The sequence below is a fragment of the Muntiacus reevesi genome, chromosome X (assembly GCF_963930625.1).
Source record: "Muntiacus reevesi chromosome X, mMunRee1.1, whole genome shotgun sequence".
NCBI lineage: Eukaryota > Metazoa > Chordata > Mammalia > Artiodactyla > Cervidae > Muntiacus > Muntiacus reevesi.
In genome coordinates, this window is record NC_089271.1 from 102701276 (window position 1) to 102720590 (window position 19315).

The 19315-nt window shown below is 40.4% G+C and overlaps 1 pseudogene; it reads left to right on the forward strand.

Annotated features, from left to right (window-relative positions):
* LOC136154641 (interleukin-31 receptor subunit alpha-like) overlaps window positions 1-19315 on the forward strand; it is a 337454-nt pseudogene that overhangs the window by 104576 nt on the left and 213563 nt on the right.

Genomic DNA, 19315 nt, shown 5'->3' on the forward strand with positions numbered 1-19315 from the left:
GCTCTAGGAGAGAAGAAATTTTTGTGCTTTCAGGTACTGCAATGAAATAGTTCTTTATGAAACACTCAATATAATCCTTGAGAGTTCCTGGTTAAGAAAAAGTGCATTCTGATGAGAACTAAAGTTCAGTACTGAGTAAAGGATAAGCAATGGATAAAAATCCTGCAATTCAAAAATTGATCATAAACAGTGAAAAAAGACAAGCCCACGGTTGAGCAAACACTTGCTCCTTAATGGGTGTCCCAAGAAAATGAAGCCACTATATTCTATTTTCTTGTTCTCACTAACAGATCCTAAGTTACTGTTGGTAATAAATCACAATGTATGGAAAAGGCAGGGATTCATTCATTAATTAGGCTTTAAATGAGCACCTACTGTATGTCAGGTATTATGCTAAATGTTTCAGGTAAAATTAGCTTCTCAAGGAACAATCTAGTGACAAGAATGGCAATGACCAATGGAATTTAAACCTTAACATTCTTATCTCACAAGATTCCCTGGAAAGCTTATATAATGTTTCTCCGAATTTTCTAAATCCTTCTTTAATAAGGTAGGACAAGAGTTTCCTCAAAGCTGTCTCTCAATTTGGAATCAATGTAGTTAGTTCAAAGTAATGCATATAAAGATGACTAATATTTTAGATTTTATGTTCCTAGCATTCTCTCCACATTATTCAAGTAATGATTTTTTTAATTGATGTGCACTGTGCCTTGCACCATGTCAAGGCTATTAAAAATTCTTTTAAATCTACCAGTAGTACATGGGGCTTCCCTGGTGGTTCAGTGGTAAAGAACATGCTTCCCAATGCAGGAGACATGGGTTCAATCCCTGGGTCCAAAGACTTCCTGGAGAAGGAAATGGCAACCCACTCCAGTACTCTTGCCTGGGAAATCCCATGGACAGAGGAGCCTGGTGGGCTACAGTCTGTGGGGTCACAAGAGTCAGACACAGCTTCCTGACTGAACAACAACAAACAGTATATAAATGGATTACCTCACGTGGGGGAGAATTAGATGTTCATCTTCAAGGATTACAAATATTTGAAAATCTTTTCCTATGCACATAACCATACAACAGGCTAAAAAAATTAAATACTGCAGGTTGGAGCCCTATAAATCAACACGAAAACAAGGTGGAATGGGTTATAATGTCTCAGACAGCACATCTTGTACTAGTGCAACATCTAAGGAAGAAAGCAACTTGGACAGGGGTTTTCAGCATACCAAGCAGGGTTCAGAGAGGCCAAAATATCTGAATTTTTCAAGTAATGGCTAAGGCAGTGTTTATGAATGTGTGGTACTCATACCACTGATTTTAGGCAACTCAGACAATTTTCATTTTGATAGTCATTTTAGTGTTTTTATTTAATATCTTAGTATATATTAGACACATTCATCAGTGCATATGTTGATAACGAACTCTGTTAGGGAAGCTTTGAGGTAACAGGCACCCTCTTTTATCACTGTTGGGGATGTTCCATGGCCTAAAGCTTGAAGGAAGGGAATTTGACAACATCTAGCAAAATCACATGTGCATTTATCCTTGGATCCTGTAATCCTACTTCTAGAATTTATTTCAAAGATACACTAACAAAAATATAAAAGGACAACTCTGTTGTTCAGTTGCTCAATTGTGTCCAACTCGGCAACCCCTTGGACTGCTGCACGCCAGGCTTCCCTGTCCTTCACCATCTCCTGGAGCTTACTCAAACTCATGTCCATTGAGTCAATGATGCCATCCAACCATCACATCCTCTGTCATCCCCTTTTCCTCTTGCCTTCCATCTTTCCCAGCATCAGGGTTTTTCCTAATGAGTCAGCTCTTCATGTCAGGGGGGCAAAGTATTGGAGCCTCAGTTCAGCATCAGTCATTCTAATGAATATTCAGAATTGATTTCATTTAGGATTGACTGGTTTGATCTCCTTGAAGCCCAAGGGACTCTCAAAAGTCTTCTCCAACACCACAATCCAAAAGCATCGATTCTTTGGCATTCAGCTTCTTTATGGTCCAACTCTCACATCCATACATGACTACTGGAAAAACCATAGCTTTGACTAGACGGACTTTTGTCAGCAAAGTAATGTCTCTGCTTTTTAATACACTGTCTAGGTTTGTCATAATTTTTCTTCCAAGGAGCAAGCATCTTTAACTTCATGGCTGCATTTACCATCTTAGGTGATCTTGGAGCCCCCCAAAATAAAGTCTCTCACTGTTTCCACAAAGTTATTAACTGCAGAACGAAAAGTTAACGAGAAATAAGTCAAAAATCCCTCAATAGCAGACTGAAACAACCACCCATGTAGTTGAAGGGGCAGAAAAATTTTCCCTTCTTCCTTTGTAGGCTTTTTGGCTGTCCCAATAATTAAACTGACATTAAACAAAAGGAGAAAAACAATTTTAATTTCATACCTACAGGAGTCACATAAAAATATGAGACTCAAAGAAGTGACCAGGGGTTTCCTTGGTGGCTCAGTATCACTACAATGTCCTTCCAGTGCATATTCAGGGTTTAACTTTAGGATTGACTGGTTTGATCTCTTTGCAGTCCAAGGGACTCTCATAGTCTCTTCTAGCACCACAATTTGAAAGCATCAATCCTTCAGTGCTCAGCTTTCTTTACAGTCCAACTCTCACATCCCTACATGATTACTGGAAAAACCATAGTTTTTGACTATATGGACCTTTGTCAGCATGTCTCTGTTTTTTTTAATATGCTATCTAGGTTGGTCACAGCTTTTCTTCCAAGGAGCAAATGTCTTTTGATTTCATGGCTGCAGCCACTATCTGCAGTGATTTTGGAGCCCAAGAAAAGAAAATCTGGCACTATTTCCACTTTTTCCCCATCTATTTGCCATGAAGTGATGGGAACAGATGCCGTGATCTTTGTTTTTTGAATGTTGCATCTCAAGCCAGCCTTCTCACTCTCTTCTTTCACCCTCCTCAAGAAGTTCTTTAGTTCCTCTTCACTTTTTGCTATTAGAGTGGTACCATCTGCGTATCTGAGGTTGTTGATATTTCTCCAGGCAATCCTGGTTCCAGTTTATGAGTCATCCAACCTGGCATTGTGCATGATGTACTCTGCACAGAAGTTAAATAAGCAGGATAACAATATACATCCTTGACATTGACATACTCAATTTTGAACCAGTCTGTTGTCTCATGTCCAGTTCTAACTGTTGCTTCTTATCCTGCATACAGGTTTCTCAGGAGACAGGTAAGGTGGTCTGGTATTCCCATCTCTTTAAGAATTTTCCAGTTTGTTGTGATCCACACAATCAAAGGCTTTAGTGTAGTCAAGTATGTTAGGTCAAGTATGCTGCCTTATATCTAAAGAGATATATGTGCTTATATTTTTTTAATGGAAGGATAAGCCAAAAATTATAAAATGACTAAGAGAGAATAGGTTGAGAAGGATAAGAATGTGTGTCAGACTTCTCTGAATGAGTGGATTTGATTGTGAAACCATGTGATTGTTATACAAAATTATAAAACTAAATCAAGTCAAAATTTAAAAGGCAATCTTTAAAGTTAAAGCAAATAAACAAATGCACTTAAATAAATGTGTATTTAGTTAGTGGCTTAACCACACAAAGTTATTTCAAATGCTTTAAAATACAGTAATTTGATCATTTGTCCCTAGTGAGATATATCACAAGGCAAAAAATACTGCATAAAATCCATCAATTCTGTAGTCATATTGTCAGTAATAAACTGCTACATAATTAAGTTACTATTGTTTCAGAAGTAAGACTTTTCAGTGTGAGAGAAAAGAAATTGAAAAAGAAAAGCAGAGGTTAAGAAATAACCCTATCCTCTTAAATTTGAAAAGAAATATCATTATGAACTCATTATATATCATCTCCTTTAAAAAAAATAAAAAATATACAACACAAAGACGTCCTTAACTCTGCCCACTGAAAAAACAGCAACAACGACAAACCCATCAGCAGTACACATGCTAGCACATAAGACTAATGTTGACTTGAAGCAAAAACACTACTAAATATTTCTCCAGCAAAGATCTGTTTATTCAGGATCAGAAGAGCACTGCAGTGTGGGGTCGGCAGCCCTCCGGAACCACAGGCAAGTCCTGGCGTGCCAAAGGAGGGAGAACAAGGTTTGTCAAAGTACCTGCCCAGTAAGATGGGTCCCTCATGGCTCCAAGGAGTTCCCTAGGGAGGGGTAACCACTTCTAAAAAGACTTTAGCCACAGAAGAGGTAGTCTGTCTTCAAGGAAAGTCTTCAGTCCAGTGCACAAACATACAGATCATGACTAAAACAGAGCTCATGGCTTTTCACTGAGTCCTTGTCAGGAAAGGAGTCTTTCCTCTTCCTGTTGGGTTCTATTATCATCACAGGTTACGAGAGCTCCCCCTTCTGGTCTCCAAACTCTATTTAACTGAGGTTTCTGTTCATTTTTCACATCTTCCCCTTTTGATCAGGATTTTTCTCTGAAAGCATTGCTGATCAAGAGTCAGGGTTTCTAGTTTTAGCAGCTTTTTGTTCCTCAGTGTCACAAAGGACCATTACTGGGCACAGCGTCTCACATTAGATTGGAAACCCATTAAGGTCACATTTGAGGAACAAGGCGGGGAAGGAGGGAAGACTGTCAAGCACTTTTTACCTAAAGTCCTGTTATCAAAATCATAGACATTGGAGATCTTCTGAAGCATTATGCCATCATCAAAGGTTTGGCAACAAACTTCCATCAGGCCTGGTCTACATATCTAGCGAACGTTGTCTCATCAGATGTCATCTGCTTCAATTCTGGAAAATCTTCATTTTCATGTCACCAGATGATATGCAGTTTCAGTCAGGGTTTGGTGCTTTCTTTAGGTGTAGCTCAGGAATCCAATGAAGAAGGCAATGGCAACCCACTCCAGTACACTTGCCTGGAAAATCTCATGGACGGAGAAGCCTGGGAGGCTGCAATCCATGGCGTCGTGAAGAGTCGGACACAACTGAGCGACTTCACTTTCACTTTTCACTTTCATGCATTGGAGAAGGACATGGCAACCCACTCCAGTGTTCTTGCCTGGAGAATCCCAGGGATGGGGGAGCCTGGTGGGCTGCCGTCTATGGGGTCGCACAGAGTCAGACACGACTGAAGCGACTTAGCAGCAGCAGCAGCAGAAATACAAGAGTCTATTCTTTGGAGTCAGGAGGCACAAGGGTTGTTTGGAGTACTCAATAAAGGGCTTTCCAGCAAGACTGAAGAGAGTTCTTCTGAGTGTATCTTTTCTAATAGATGAAATCTCCAAGTTGCAAGTTGTGACACTTAAGGTCTTTGTCCCCCAAGGGTTCCATTTGAAAAGACTGATCTACCAAAACATGGTTATTTTTAATAGAAGCTATTGCTGCTGCTGCTGCTGCTGCTAAGTCGCTTCCGTCGTGTCTGACTCTGTGCGACCCCATGGACTGCAGCCTACCAGGCTCCTCCGCCCATGGGATTTTCCAGGCAAGAGTACCAGAGTGGGTTGCCATTGCCTTCTCCAATAGAAGCCATTAGGCATTTGCAATATTGGAGTTGCTTTCCTTTTATCAGTTGTGGATCAAAAGAAGCAGGAGCCAAGTTCGTTGGATATACTGTGACTATCTCTAAGAGTTTATAAATTCCAAAAGGAATGGATGTGAGACTTAAAAGAATCAGAGCAAGGCTTTAGCCCTCTCTGAATTTTGCCAATTGAATCTTAACAACACCCTTCATGCGTTAGACTAAACCAGAGGACTAAGAATGGTAAGCACAAAAAAAAAAAAAAAAAAAAAAAAAAGAATGGTAAGCACAGTGAAAGTGATATAAAGTTAGCCAAACAGAACAGACTTGTCAAAGCACCTATCCAGTAAGATGGGCTCCTTATAGTTCTAGAAGAGTTCCCCAGGTAGGGGTGATCTTTTTCAAAAGGACATTAGCCACAGAAGAAGTAGTAGTCTGTCTTCAAAGAAAGGCTTCATTCAGTTCAGTGTGAAAACATATAGATCATGTCTAAAACATACTTATATGCATTAGATGGAGGAACTTGTATGAAATCCACTTGCCAGACCTCAGTTGTCCACGATGAAGTTTAAATTGTCCAGGATGCAATACAAACCAGCTTCCCAGGTTTGTACTTTGGACAAGTGAGACAAGTGTGGTAGGCACATTTTGCAGCCTTGTTAATGTTTCCCCACCAGTATTGATTCATGAAGGCTATTATTTTGTCAGTATACTAATTGTTTAATTCATATACAGTAATGAAGAGTGGGAATTTTAGTCTTCAGCGGGACTGGATTATTATTTGGTCCAAAACACAGTTTTTAAAAAACCAACACTTAAAATTTTATTTACACTGGAAGAAGGAAGCCATGTTGCTTCCACATTCTGAAATCATGAACTACTTCAAAAGCATGTCTACTAACGGTATAAATATTGGTAGTTTTGGCCTTGCCTAAAGTACAAGCCCAGGAAAGAGCATATAATTTAGTGTATTGGGCTGAAGTAGTCATGGATAAAGATGCTGCCTCAACAGCATCAAAAAGAGTTGTTATAGCATACCCAACACAGTATTTTCCATTGTCACCTTTCAAATAAGAACCATCAGTGAATCATGAGAAAGAAATATTACACAATGGAATTTCCTTTAGATCATTAGAAGAATTCAGGAGGTGATCCATCAGCATTAAGCAGTCATGAGGTACTTGATTAGTGACAGAGGGAAGAGAAGTAATCAGGCCAAGGTTATCACAAGGTAAAAGACTTATGTGAAGGACAGTTAACCAAAGTACTTCATTGGAGTTGAGGCAGCTGTCTGAGGAATGTTGAGTGTGATGGGAATTCTGCTGTGTGTGTGTGCTTAGTCCTGTCCAACTCTTTGTAGCCTCATGGACTATAGTCCCCCCCGCCCAGGCTCTTCTGTCCATGAAACTTTCGACACAAGAATACTGCAGTGGTGGTCACTTCCTAGAGATTGCACCTCCGTCTCTTGCATCTCCTGCACTGGCAAGCAGATTCTTTACAACTAATGCCGCCTGGAAGCCCTGAGCTTCTGCTGCCTGAGAGGATGTGCATAATTTTGTAACAATCTAGACACTAAAGGATTATCCTGTGAAAGTGCTACACTCAATATCCCAGCAAATTTGGAAAACTCAGCACTGGCCATAGGACTGGAAAAGGTGAGCTTTCATTCCAACACCAAAGAAAAGCAATGCCAAAGAATGATCAAACTACTGCACAATTGCACTCATCTCACACACTAGCAAAGTAATGCTCAAAATTCTCCAAGACAGGCTTCAGGAACACGTGAACCGTGAACTTCCATATGTTCAAGCTGGTTTTAGAAAAGGCGGAGGAACCAGAGATCAAATTGCCAACATCTGCTGGATCATCAAAAAAGCAAGACAGTTCCAGAAAAATATCTATTTCTGCTTTATTGACTATGCCAAAGCCTTTCACTGTGTGGATCACAATAAACTGTGGAAAATTCTGAAAGAGATGGGAATACAAGATCACATGACCTGCCTCTGGAGAAATCTGCATGCAGGTCAGGAAGCAACAGTTAGAACTAGACATGGAACTACAGACTGGTTCCAAATAGGAAAAGAAGTATGTCAAGGTTGTGTGCTGCCACCCTGCTTATTTAACTTATATGCAGAGTACATCATGAGAAACACTGCACTGGATGAAGCACAAGCTGGAATCAAGATTGCCAGGAAAAAATATCAATAACCTCAGATATGCAGTGGTGTCATCTGACACCACCCTTATGGCAGAGAGTGAAGAAGATCTAAAGAGCCTTTGATGAAAGTGAAAGAGGAGAGTGAAAAGGTTGACTAAAAGCTCAACATTCAAAAAACTAAGATCATGGCAGCCGGTCCCATCACTTCACGGCAAACAGATTGGAAAATAGTGGAAACAGTGGCTGACTTTATTTTTCGGGGCTCCAAAATCACTGCAGATGGTAATTGCAGCCATGAAATTAAAAAAAAAACTTACTCCTTAGAAGGAAAGCTATGACCAATCTAGACAGCATATTAAAAAGCAGAGACATTACTTTGCCAACACATGTCCATCAAGTCAAGGCTATGGTTTTTCCAGTAGTCATGTATGGATGTGAGTGTTGGACTATAAAGAAAGCTGAGTGCTGAAGGATTGATGCTTTTGAACTGTGGTGTTGGAGAAGATTCTTGAGAGTCCCTTGGACTGCAAGGAGATCCAACCAGTCCATCCTAAAGGAGATCAGACCTCAGTGTTCGTTGGAAGGACTGATGTCAAAGCTGAAACTCCAATACTTTGGCCACATGATTGCAAAGAACTGACTCATGGAAAAGACCTTGATGCTGGGAAAGATCAAAGGCAGGAGGAGAAGGGGACGACAGAGAATGAGATGGTTGGATGGCATCACCGACTCTGTGGACATGAGTTTAGGTAAACTCCAGGAGTTGGTGATGGACAGGGAGGCCTGGCGTGCTGCGGTCCATGGGGTCGCAAAGAGTCAAACAAGACTAAGCTACTGAACTGAACTGAGACCCTAAGCAGGTTTTGATCATATTTTGGAGCCATCATTTACTGGAGTTAAAGATTAAAAATTTTGGCAGTGTTCCTTTCGCGCAACATCTAGAGTTTAATGGAGTTCTTTGCCAGACTTACTAAATCCAGAGTGAACATAGTTTTCCATTCCACCCTCATAGTTTTTTTCTAGAAGGAAAATGCCCCAGGTCAGCCCATTAGTAAACATAAGAGTTTAAAACCACTCAGGTGGATGGAACCATGAAAGACCTAGTATTGCGAAAGCAAACATGAGGAAAAAGAACAAAGTTATAACCCTCCCAGACTTCAGACAATACTACAAAACTATGATAATCAAAACAAAATGTTACTGGCAGAAAAACAGACATATGGATAAATGGATTAGAATAGAGGCCCAAGAAATAAACCCACCTCTGGTCAGTCAATGGTCAACAAAGGAGGTAAGTACAATGGAAGGAAAATAAAATGGAGAAAAGAGAGTCTCTTCAGCAAGTGGTGCTGGGAAAGCTGGACAGGCACATGTAACAATGAAGTTAGAATATTCTCTCACTATATGCAAAAATAAATTCAAAGTGTTTTAAAGACTTACATAGACACATGCTACATGAAACTCCTAGAAGAGAATACAGGCAAAACATTCTCTAAAATAAACTGCATGAGTGTTTTCTAGGGTCAGTCTCCCAAGGCAAAAGAAATAAACAAAAATAAACAAACGGGACCTAATCAAACTTACAAGCATTTGCACAACACAGGAAACTATAAACAAGGTTCAAAAAGAGAACCTATGGACTGGGAGAAAATATTTGCAAACAATGCAACCAACGAGGACTTTACTTCCAAAATATTAAAACAGCTAGTGTAGCTCAATAACAGAGAAACAAACAACCCAGTCCAAAATATGGGCAGAAGATCTAAACAGACGTTTCTCCAAAAAAGACATATAGATGGCCAATAGGCACGTGCAAGCTTCCACTCCCATCAGGAAGCTTCCACAAGCCTCTTATCCTTATCCATTAGAGGGCAGACAGAATCAAAATCACAGTCACTGAAAACTAACCAAACTGATCACATGGATCACAGCATTGTCTAACTCAATGAAACATTGAGCCATGCTGTGTAGGGCCACCTAAGTTGGTGGATCATGAAAAAACGTGGTTAACTGGAGAAGAGAATGGCAAACCACTTCAGTATTCTTGCCTTGAGAACCCCATGAACAGTATGAAAAGGCAAAAAGGCAGGACACTGAAAGATGAACTCCCCAGGTTGGTAGGTGCCCAATATGCTACTGGAGAACAGTGGAAAAATAACTCCAGAAAGAATGAAGAGACAGAGCCAAAGCAAAAACAATGCCCAGTTGTGGATGTGATTGGTGATGGAAGTAAAGTCTGATGCTATAAGGAACAATACTGCATAGGAATCTGGAATGTTAGGTTCATGAGTCAAAGTAAATTGGAACTGGTCAAACAGGAGATGGCAAGAATGAACACTGACATTTTAGGAATCAGTGAACTAAAATGGACCGGAATGGGAGAATTTAATTCAGATGACCATTATATCTACTACTGCGGGCAAGAATCCCTTAGAAGAAATGGAGTAGCCCTCATAGTCAACCAAAGAGTCCAAAATGCAGTACTTGGGTGCAGTCTCAAACGTGACAGAATGATTTCTGTTTGTTTCCAAGGCAAACAATTCAATATCACAGTAATCTATGTCCCAACCACTAATGCCAAAGAAGCTGAAGTTGAACGGTTCTATGATGATCTCCAGGACCTTCGAGAATTAACACCAAAAAAGATGTCCTTTTCATCACAGGGGACTGGCATGCAAAAGTGGGAAGACAAGAGATACCTGAAGTAACAGGCAAATTTAGCCTTGGAGTACAAAATGAAGCAGGGCAAAGGCTAACAGAGTTTTGTCAAGAGAACTCACTGGTCATAGCAAACACCCTCTTCAAACAACACAAGAGACAACTCTACTCATGAGCATCACCAGATGGTCAATATCAAAATCAGACTGATAATATTCTTTGCAGCTGAAGATGAAGAAGCTCTGTACAGTCAGCAAAAACAAGACCAGGAGTTGACTGTGGCTCAGATCATGAACTCTCTAAGGTAAAATTCAGACTTAAATTGAAGAAAGTAGGGAAAACCACTACATCATTCAGGTATGATCTAAATCAAGTCTCTTACGATTATACAGTGGAAATGACAAATACATTCAAGGCACTAGATCTGATAGACAGAGTGCCTGAAGAACTATGGAAGAATATTGTACAGGAGGCCATGATCAAGACCATCCCCAAGAAAAAGAAATGCAAAAAATGCAAAATAGTTGTCTGACGAGGCCTTACAAATAGCTGAGCAAATAAGAGAGGAAAAAGGCAAAGGAAGAAAAGATAGGTACACACTTTTGAACGCAGAGCTCCAAAGAATAGCAAAGAGAAATAAGAAAGTCTTCCTCAGTGATCAATGCCAAGAAATAGAGGAAAACAATAGAATGGGAAAGATTAGAGATATCTTCAAGAAAATCAGAGATACCAACGGAACATTTCATGCAAAGATGGGCAAAATAAAGGACAGAAACAGTATGGCCCTAACAGAAGCGAGATATTAAGAAGAGGTGGCAAGAATACACAGAACGATACCAAAAAGTTCTTCATGACACACATAACCACAATGGTGTGATCACTCACCTCGAGCCAATCATCCAGAAATATGAAGACAAGTGAGCCTTAGAAAGCATCACTATGCACAAAGCTACTGGAAGTGATGGAATTCAGTTAAGCTATTTCAAATCCTAAAAGATGATGCAGTGAAAGTGCTGCACTCAGTATTCCTGCAGATTTGGAAAACTCAGCAGTGGCCACAGGACTGGAAAATGTCAGTTTTCATTCCAATCCCAAAGAAAGGCAAGTCCAATGAATGTTCAAACTACCACACAATAGCACTCATCTCACATGCTAGCAAAGCAATGCTCAAAATTCTCCAAGTCGTGCTTCAACAGTACGTGAACAGAGAATTTCCAGATGTTCAACCTGGATTTAGAAAAGGCAAAGGAACCAGAGATCAAATTGCCAAAATCCGCTGGATCATCGAAAAAGCAAGAGAGTTCCAGAAAAAAAAATCTGTTTCTGCTTTACTGACAAGCCAAAGCTTTTGACTGTGTGGATCACTGTAAAATTCTTAAAGAGTTGGGGGTACCAGACCACCTGACCTGCCTCCTGAGAAATCTGTATGCAGGTAAAGAAGCAACAGTTAGAACCAAACATGGAACAATGGACTGGTTCCAAATTTAGAAAGGAGTTCATCAAAGCTGTATATTGTCACCCTGCTTATTTAACTTCTCTGCAGAGTACATCATGAGAAATGCTGGGCTGGATGAAGCACGAGCTGGAATCAAGATTGCCAGGAGAAATATCAGTAACCTCAGATATGCAGATGACATGACCCTTATGGCAGAAAGCAAAGAGGAACTAAAGAGCTTCCTGATGAAAGTGGAAAAGGAAAGTGAAAAAGCTGGCTTAAAGTTCAACATTCAAAACATGAAGATCATGGCATCTAGTTCCATCACTTCATGGCAAATAGATGGGGAAACAATGGAAACAGTGACAGACTTTATTTTCTTGGGCTCCAAAATCACTGCAGATGGTGACTGCAGCCATGAAATTAAAAGACACTTGCCCCTTGGAAGAAAAGCTATGACCAACCTAGACAGCATATTAAAAAGCAGAGACTTGACTTTACCAACAAAGGTCCTTCTGGTCTAAGCTATGGTTTTTCCAGTAGTTGTGTATGGATATGAGAGTTGGACCATAAAGAAAGCTGAGTGTCAAAGAACTGATGCTTTTGAACTGTGGTGTTGGAGAAGACTCTTAAGAGTCTCTTCGACTGCAAAGAAATCCAGTCAATCTTAAAGGAAATCAATCCTGAATATTCATTGGAAGGACTGATGCTGAAGCTGAAACTCCAATTCTTTGTCTCCCTACGTGAAGAACTGTCTCATTTGAAAAGACCCTGATGCTAGGAAAGACTGAAGGCAGGAGGAGAAGGGGATGACAGAGGATGAGATGGTTGGATGGCATCAAAATTCAATGGACATGAGTTTGAGCAAGCTACGGGAGTTGTTGATGGATAAGGAAGCCTGGTGTGCTGCAGTCCATGGGGTCACAAAGAGTTGGACATGACTGAGCAACTGAACTGAACTGCTAAGGAACATGGAAAGATGTTAAAGATCGGCAACGAGTAGAGAAATGCAAAAAAAAAACGACAATGAAATGTCACCTCACACCAGTCAGACTGGCCATCCTCAAAAGGTTTATAAATAATAAATCTGGAGAGGGTGTGGAAAAAAGGAAATAAATAGAATTACATATTATCCAATAATCCCACACTTGGATCTATATCTGGAAATGACAAAAACTCTAATTCATAAAGATACATGCACTCCAATGTGCATAGCAGCACTATTTACAATAGCCAAGGCGTGGAAGCCACCTAAATTTCTATTGGCAGACGAATAGATAAAGAAGATATTGTACATATATACATATAAATGGAATACTATGCAGCCATAAAAAGTATAAAATGCCATTTTCAGTAATATGGATAGACCTAGAGATTCATCATACTAACTGAATTAAGTCAGAAAATGAAAGACAAATATCATGACATCACTTATATGTGGAATCTAAAAATATGATATAAATGAACTCATTTACAAGACAGAAATAGACTCACAGAAGTAAAAAACAAACTTATGGTTTCCAAAGTAGAAAGAGAATGTGGGAGAGATTAGTCAGTTCAGTTTAGTCTTCAGTCATGTCCAACTCTTTGCGACCCCATGGACTGTAGCACACCAGGCTTCCCTGTCCATCACCAACTCTCAGAGCTTCCTCAAATTCATGTCCATCGAGTTGTGATGCCATCCAACCATCTCATCCTCTGTCATCCCCTTCTCCTCCCACCTTCAATCTTTCCCAGCATCAGGGTCTTTTGCAGTGAGCCTGTTCTTCACATCAGGTGGCCAAAGTATTGGAGTTTCAACTTCAGCATCAGTCCTTCCACCAATATTCAGGACTAATTTCCTTTTGGATAGACTGGTTGGATCTCCTTGCAGTCCAAGGGGCTCTCAAGAGTCTTCTCAACACCACAGTTCAAAAGAGATAATTAGAAGTAAAGGAAATTTAAAAACTGCTCAGATGGACTCAACATATGAAGGAAGATGAGAATTTCATTTAAAAACATTCTGAAGTCAATTGTAATATTCAGGAGCAGATTTATCAGATTTTTGTGTGTAAGTCTGAATTTTGTGTCAATCAACAGGCTTTGGAAAAGCTCTACAAATTGCTCAATGAAGTCATCCAGCAATTGCCTGAGACTGATCGTATAATTAGTTAGCAGGCTGATTTCTCAGTTGTAACTCTAGACCTCTTTCAGGACCTTCGCAAATAGGAGTTTTCATTCAATGCTGGGCTTGGCTATTGCCAACAAACATAGAAACAAGCTGATATAAATCAGAGAAACTGGGTTATGTCTGAATCACTATATTAAAATCCTCGGCAAATCCACGACAACCTTCAGTTACTTTGAGGAAATCTTTGGCTATGGTCTGCAGTTCAGCTGTAGTCCAGAAAGTATGAGAGACTGAGCTTTTAGTCTCCAGATCCTCAGAATGCTTAATTTTAATGTGATAGATTCTGACAAGTTCAGAGGAAAGCGGAGTGAGGGGAGTTTCTGAGAAAGAGGGAAGTTAAGTGAGAGAGTTAGTACTGGGACAATGGTAAAGTGGGAGCACAGGTGGTGTAGAAGGGAAGGAGCAAAGTGGTGCTGAGGCAGAGAGACAAGACGGTGCCAAAGGCAGAGCCTGAGACACAGAAGCCAAGCAATAAGAGCCTAAGGCTTCTGGAGCCATTTCAGCTTTCTTTAATCATTCGTTTGCCTCAGTTAATCTCAGTTTTATCTTCCAATTTTAGACTTCTGATAATTTCAGAAAACCTCAAAAATACCCATTGAAATAAGTGTTCCACTCAGTTCTGGAAAGTTCTGAGCTATTATAGTCCAATTCTAATGAAATTAAGTTCGAGGATTTCAAGAGTTCCCCACGATGGCCACTGATCTTCTGACTTGCCTTTGATCAAGTCAGGCTATTTAGTTAGAAGTGCACAAGAGAAAGGACCTTGGTTTTAAACATAAAATTGGACACAGTTTACACCCTCAAAATACTTAGATAACTGAGTGTACACCCTCAAAATACTTAGATAACAGGAATCCGATTTTCTAGATGTTTTTCCTTTAGCATAAAGAACAATTTCCAAACAGTTTAAACAGCTTACAGCACAAATGTTTACAAGCCCATTCTAGCCAATCTTAAGGAGACAGCTTGGCCCCTGAGGAGCCACGATAAAGGCCTTCTCGTCTCTTCTCCCATCTCCTCTCTCCTCTTCTTTTTCCTTCCTTCCTTCCTTTCTTTTTTTCTTTTGTCAGTCTCCATAAGATAGCCCCAAAAGAATGGGCTGAAGGCTCAATCAGCAGTTCCATTTGAAGCAGCCCATTCCCAAAGAAATTGGGCCGAAGTCGTTTTCAGCCAACTTCGGTTGAAACATTCTGATCTCAAGATCAGACCAAAGTGCCAAACAAGTACTCAAAGCAAGTACTTCAAGTAAATCCCAAATACAGCCTGGAAAACTCCAAATCCTAAAAGGGAGTAAGCTCATGTCCAGGAAAAGAGGGAAAGCTCTCTTCTTAGAAGAATTCCAACTAATAAAAGAAAATCTCTACTCTGCGTTCTCTAGACGAGGAGGTCAGGAAACTACAGTTCTGGGAACAAATCTAGCCAAATACCTGTTTTTATAAATAGATTAGAATACAGCCACCTCATCGGTTTACATACTGTGTCTGTTGGCTGCAGTCATGCCACAGACATAGAACTGGGTAGTTGTTGACAGAGACCATACGGCTGCTGCTGCTGCTGCTAAGTCACTTCAGTTGTGTCCGACTCTGTGCGACCCCATAGACAGCAGCCCACCAGGCTCCCCCATCTCTGGGATTCTCCAGGCAAGAATACTGGAGTGGGTTGCCATTTCCTTCTCCAATGCTTGAAAGTGAAAAATGAAAGTGAAGTCGCTCGGTCGTGTCCAACTCTTAGCGACTCCATGGACTGCAGCCTTCCAGGCTCCTCTGCCCATGGGATTTTCCAGGCAAGAGTACTGGAGTAGGGTGCCATGCCTTCTCTGACCATATCACTACAAAGCCTAAAATACTTACAACTAGGCTCTTTACATAAAATGTTTGTCAATTCTTGCTATCGGCCAAGAAAATAATTGCTGATGACCTGCAGTTCCTAAACTATGAGGTCACCACAGGGAACTCATAAGGACATCATAGACCGTTTTAGATTGTTGAGGAAAACACAGCAACATCTGTCAGATGCCGTGTGAACCAGCTTGAGATACTTCAGTTTTAATATTGGATCAAGCTAATTATTTTGGCTAACATCACATCTTTGCAAAATTGAGTTTGCAACAGTTGCTATGATCTCAAGTAAGTGTCATGCAAAATCCAGTGTGGGACAGGACATGAAGATAGTGATGTCCCATCTGATTTCCAGGTTTGAGAAGTTACACAGTGCCCAATAGGTATACACACCCAATTAGTAAGCAATTGTGGCTCTTTAAGAATAAAATAAAATGGCTTTCTTTCAATTTACATATCTATTTAAATGGTTCAAATTGTTAGGGCATAAACACATATTAACTTGTTTGGAACTAACTACACAGTAAACGGAAATGAAGGACACTGAAAAAAATTTACTCAGACACTAAAGGTGACATGAACCTCTGATCTAGCAGATGATCATCGATTGCTAATGATTATCAAAGTATGGTGAAAAGCTAAAGGAGAATTTTGAAAGAGAAAATATTTGAGCCCACTGAGTAGTTTAATACCACAAATCAGACTTCCAGAAATGTGCTTCCTAACATGATGGGAAGTAACACAATACCATTTATAAAGACTTGATTTTAAAAATCAAGCTTAAATATGATCAAGCTTCTAGACTTAACTGTCATTGTTGTTCAGTTGCTAAGTCATGTCTGACTCTTTGTGACCCCATAGACTGCAGAATGCCAGGCTCCTTTGTCCTCCACTGTCTCCCAGAGTTTGCTCAAACTCATGTCCACTGAGTAGGTGATGCTATCTAATAACAGTCTCATTCTCTGCTGCCCTCTTCTCCTTTTGCTTTCAATCTTTCCCAGCATCAGGGTCTTTTTCAAGGAGATTTAACTACCAGTCATCTAATTCTAAAAAGTCTGCCTTCTTTGTTGCATGACCACTCCATTTCATTAGCTTGGTGGTCAACTAGTAATTCAGCAGAGATATCTTTATTAAATGCCTAGAAGCAAAATATCGAAAATAAACAATCAGGATTCAAAAAAACTCTTCCAGTGCTTGCTAATGAGTTGTGTCATTGGGGCACTCCTTCAATGCTTAGCTAGATACTTTACATTTCTGCAGTAGTCTTCACTTCCTCCTTGCACCAAATCTAAAGGTCAACCAGAAGTGAGAGCTTAGGTGGGTAGAGTCTTTTCATGTCTTTTTTGAGTATGTGTCCAGACCAAGGCAGGCATGTGGTCTTCTAGATTCCCCAGAATAAGAGGAAGCTTTTCAAAACCCTTATTCCCCAAGTATCTGCTCCCCCAGCCTCTTCCTTCCCAGGCTTTTGGCCTGATTATTGTTTGTCTCATCTGTTATACTGTACCTGATGGCAGTGGCTAATATATTTGCTTTAAATCCTTTTGACAAACCCTGCCTGGGAAGCTAGCTGCCTCAGTCCTGGGGAGGCTCCAGGACAGCCTTGAGCCAAACCTTCAGGGAACCACCAGATAGGTCAAAACACACAATTACAACTCTTTTTCTCTTTTTGCCCTCACAGCACTGCCTGTGGCATCTTAGTTCCCTTACCAGCAATTGAACAGGGGCTCTCAGCAGTAAAAGCGGGGACTCCTTAACACTGGACTGCCATGGAATCCTCACAACTCCTTTAGAATAAAGTCCGTGTTGCCCTCTGTGTTACCAGCAACCTAAGCCAGGGATGTGGGCTGCTGTCTTCAAGGCCACTGACAAGATGGAGATGATCATAGAGCTCTCTTGCCAAAATTCAGCAGTCTCTCCTTAAGTGTTCCCCTGCTTGGTATAATTTTTTTTATTAGATTCCAGAGTACCCAAAAAAGTTGATTCTGAGAGTTTTGCCAGCTTATTTCTTGCTTTTGTGGGAGGGACAATTTTCAAGTTTCCTATTCAGCTATCTTTGCTGATGTCATCCATTACCATGTCCTTTCACACTTCTCAGCCTTGCCTAAAAATATTTTCTCAGCTTGAAAAGCAGAGAAAAAAGAACATTTTTCTATCACTGGAGTTATCAAAAGAAATGTAATGTTGATCTGAAGAATGTACTGTTGATCTAAAGAGCAGTTGCAAAAGTTTTTCAATACGGATACCATTAGCAAAATAACTTTTATCTACCTTAAAGGCGAGGAGGGCATGGCAACCCACTCCAGTATTCTTGCCCAGAGCATCTTATGGTCAGGGCAGACTGGCGGGCTACAGTCCACAGGGTCACAAAGAACCAGACACTATTGAAGTGACTTAGCACACACCTTAAAGACAACGTTCATCACATCATCTGCCTTGTAATTGTCAAACCCTCACTACCAGAGGCAGTGTTTGAGAGCACAAGGTTTTGACATAAGACCTTAGTTTGATTTCCAGCTCTTCTGCTGCTTAATAGTTATTGTGCCTTGTGTAACTCACTTAAATTGTCTAGGTCGGCTTCCTTATTTGTAAAATAGGGGCAATACACACTTCTAGAATCATGTGAAAGACTTCAAGAGATATTGAATGTGAGGGTACAGTGGATAATGATCCAACTGTCAATGCAGGGGACACGAGTTCAACCCATGGTCAGGGAAGAGTCCACATGCTGCAGAGCAACTAAGCCCATGCACTACAACTTCTGAGCCCAAGAGCCATAAATACTGAAGCCAGCGCACCTAGATCCTGTCCTCCACAACAAGAGAAGCCGCCACAATGAGAACCCTCTGCAATGAAGAGTAGCCCTGCTCTCCACAACTAGACAAAGCCTGGACAGCAAAAAGATACAGCACAGCCAAAAATAATAAAAGAAAATATTTTAAAAAGATATTTTGCATGTAAAATGCTTGACACTCACTATTAGATATTTGTTAAATTTGGGTTATTTCATATTCCATTAACATATTACATTGTTGGATTTATCCTGGTTGTTTTCCTTCCAAAAAAAAAAAAAAATCACCATCTTCCTGCACAAGAAGAGCTTAGGTATCACCATATGCTTTTCAGAAGGCTTACCTTAAGCTGACTTTTAATAACAAGCACATTAATTTTACTTAGTTGTATGTTTATTTGGGGTGGCTCTGGGAGAAACTGTTAGGGATGGGGAGAGGGTGCTTAAAATCCTCCCAAATCCCCTTTCAGACTCCTGAGTAATTTGCCGACACGTTAAAAATTTTGAAAAACCTAAGTGTCTAGACAAGGAAGGAAAAGTGCCAATTCAACAATTTTTTTTTTTTTTTTTCCAAACCGGCATCCCTTGGTATCCATCGGGTTCAGGCACGTGATGAGAGTACAGAGCATCAGCCAGAACATCCTGAAATGAGAGACAGTGGGAAGTCCGCTGTAGATCGAAATGTCACATCAGCCCTTTCTCAGTGGCCTCGGGGGTGGTACCGACTGCAGGAGATCGCGTCCCTCTACTTCGACGCCTTAAGGGCCTCGGACA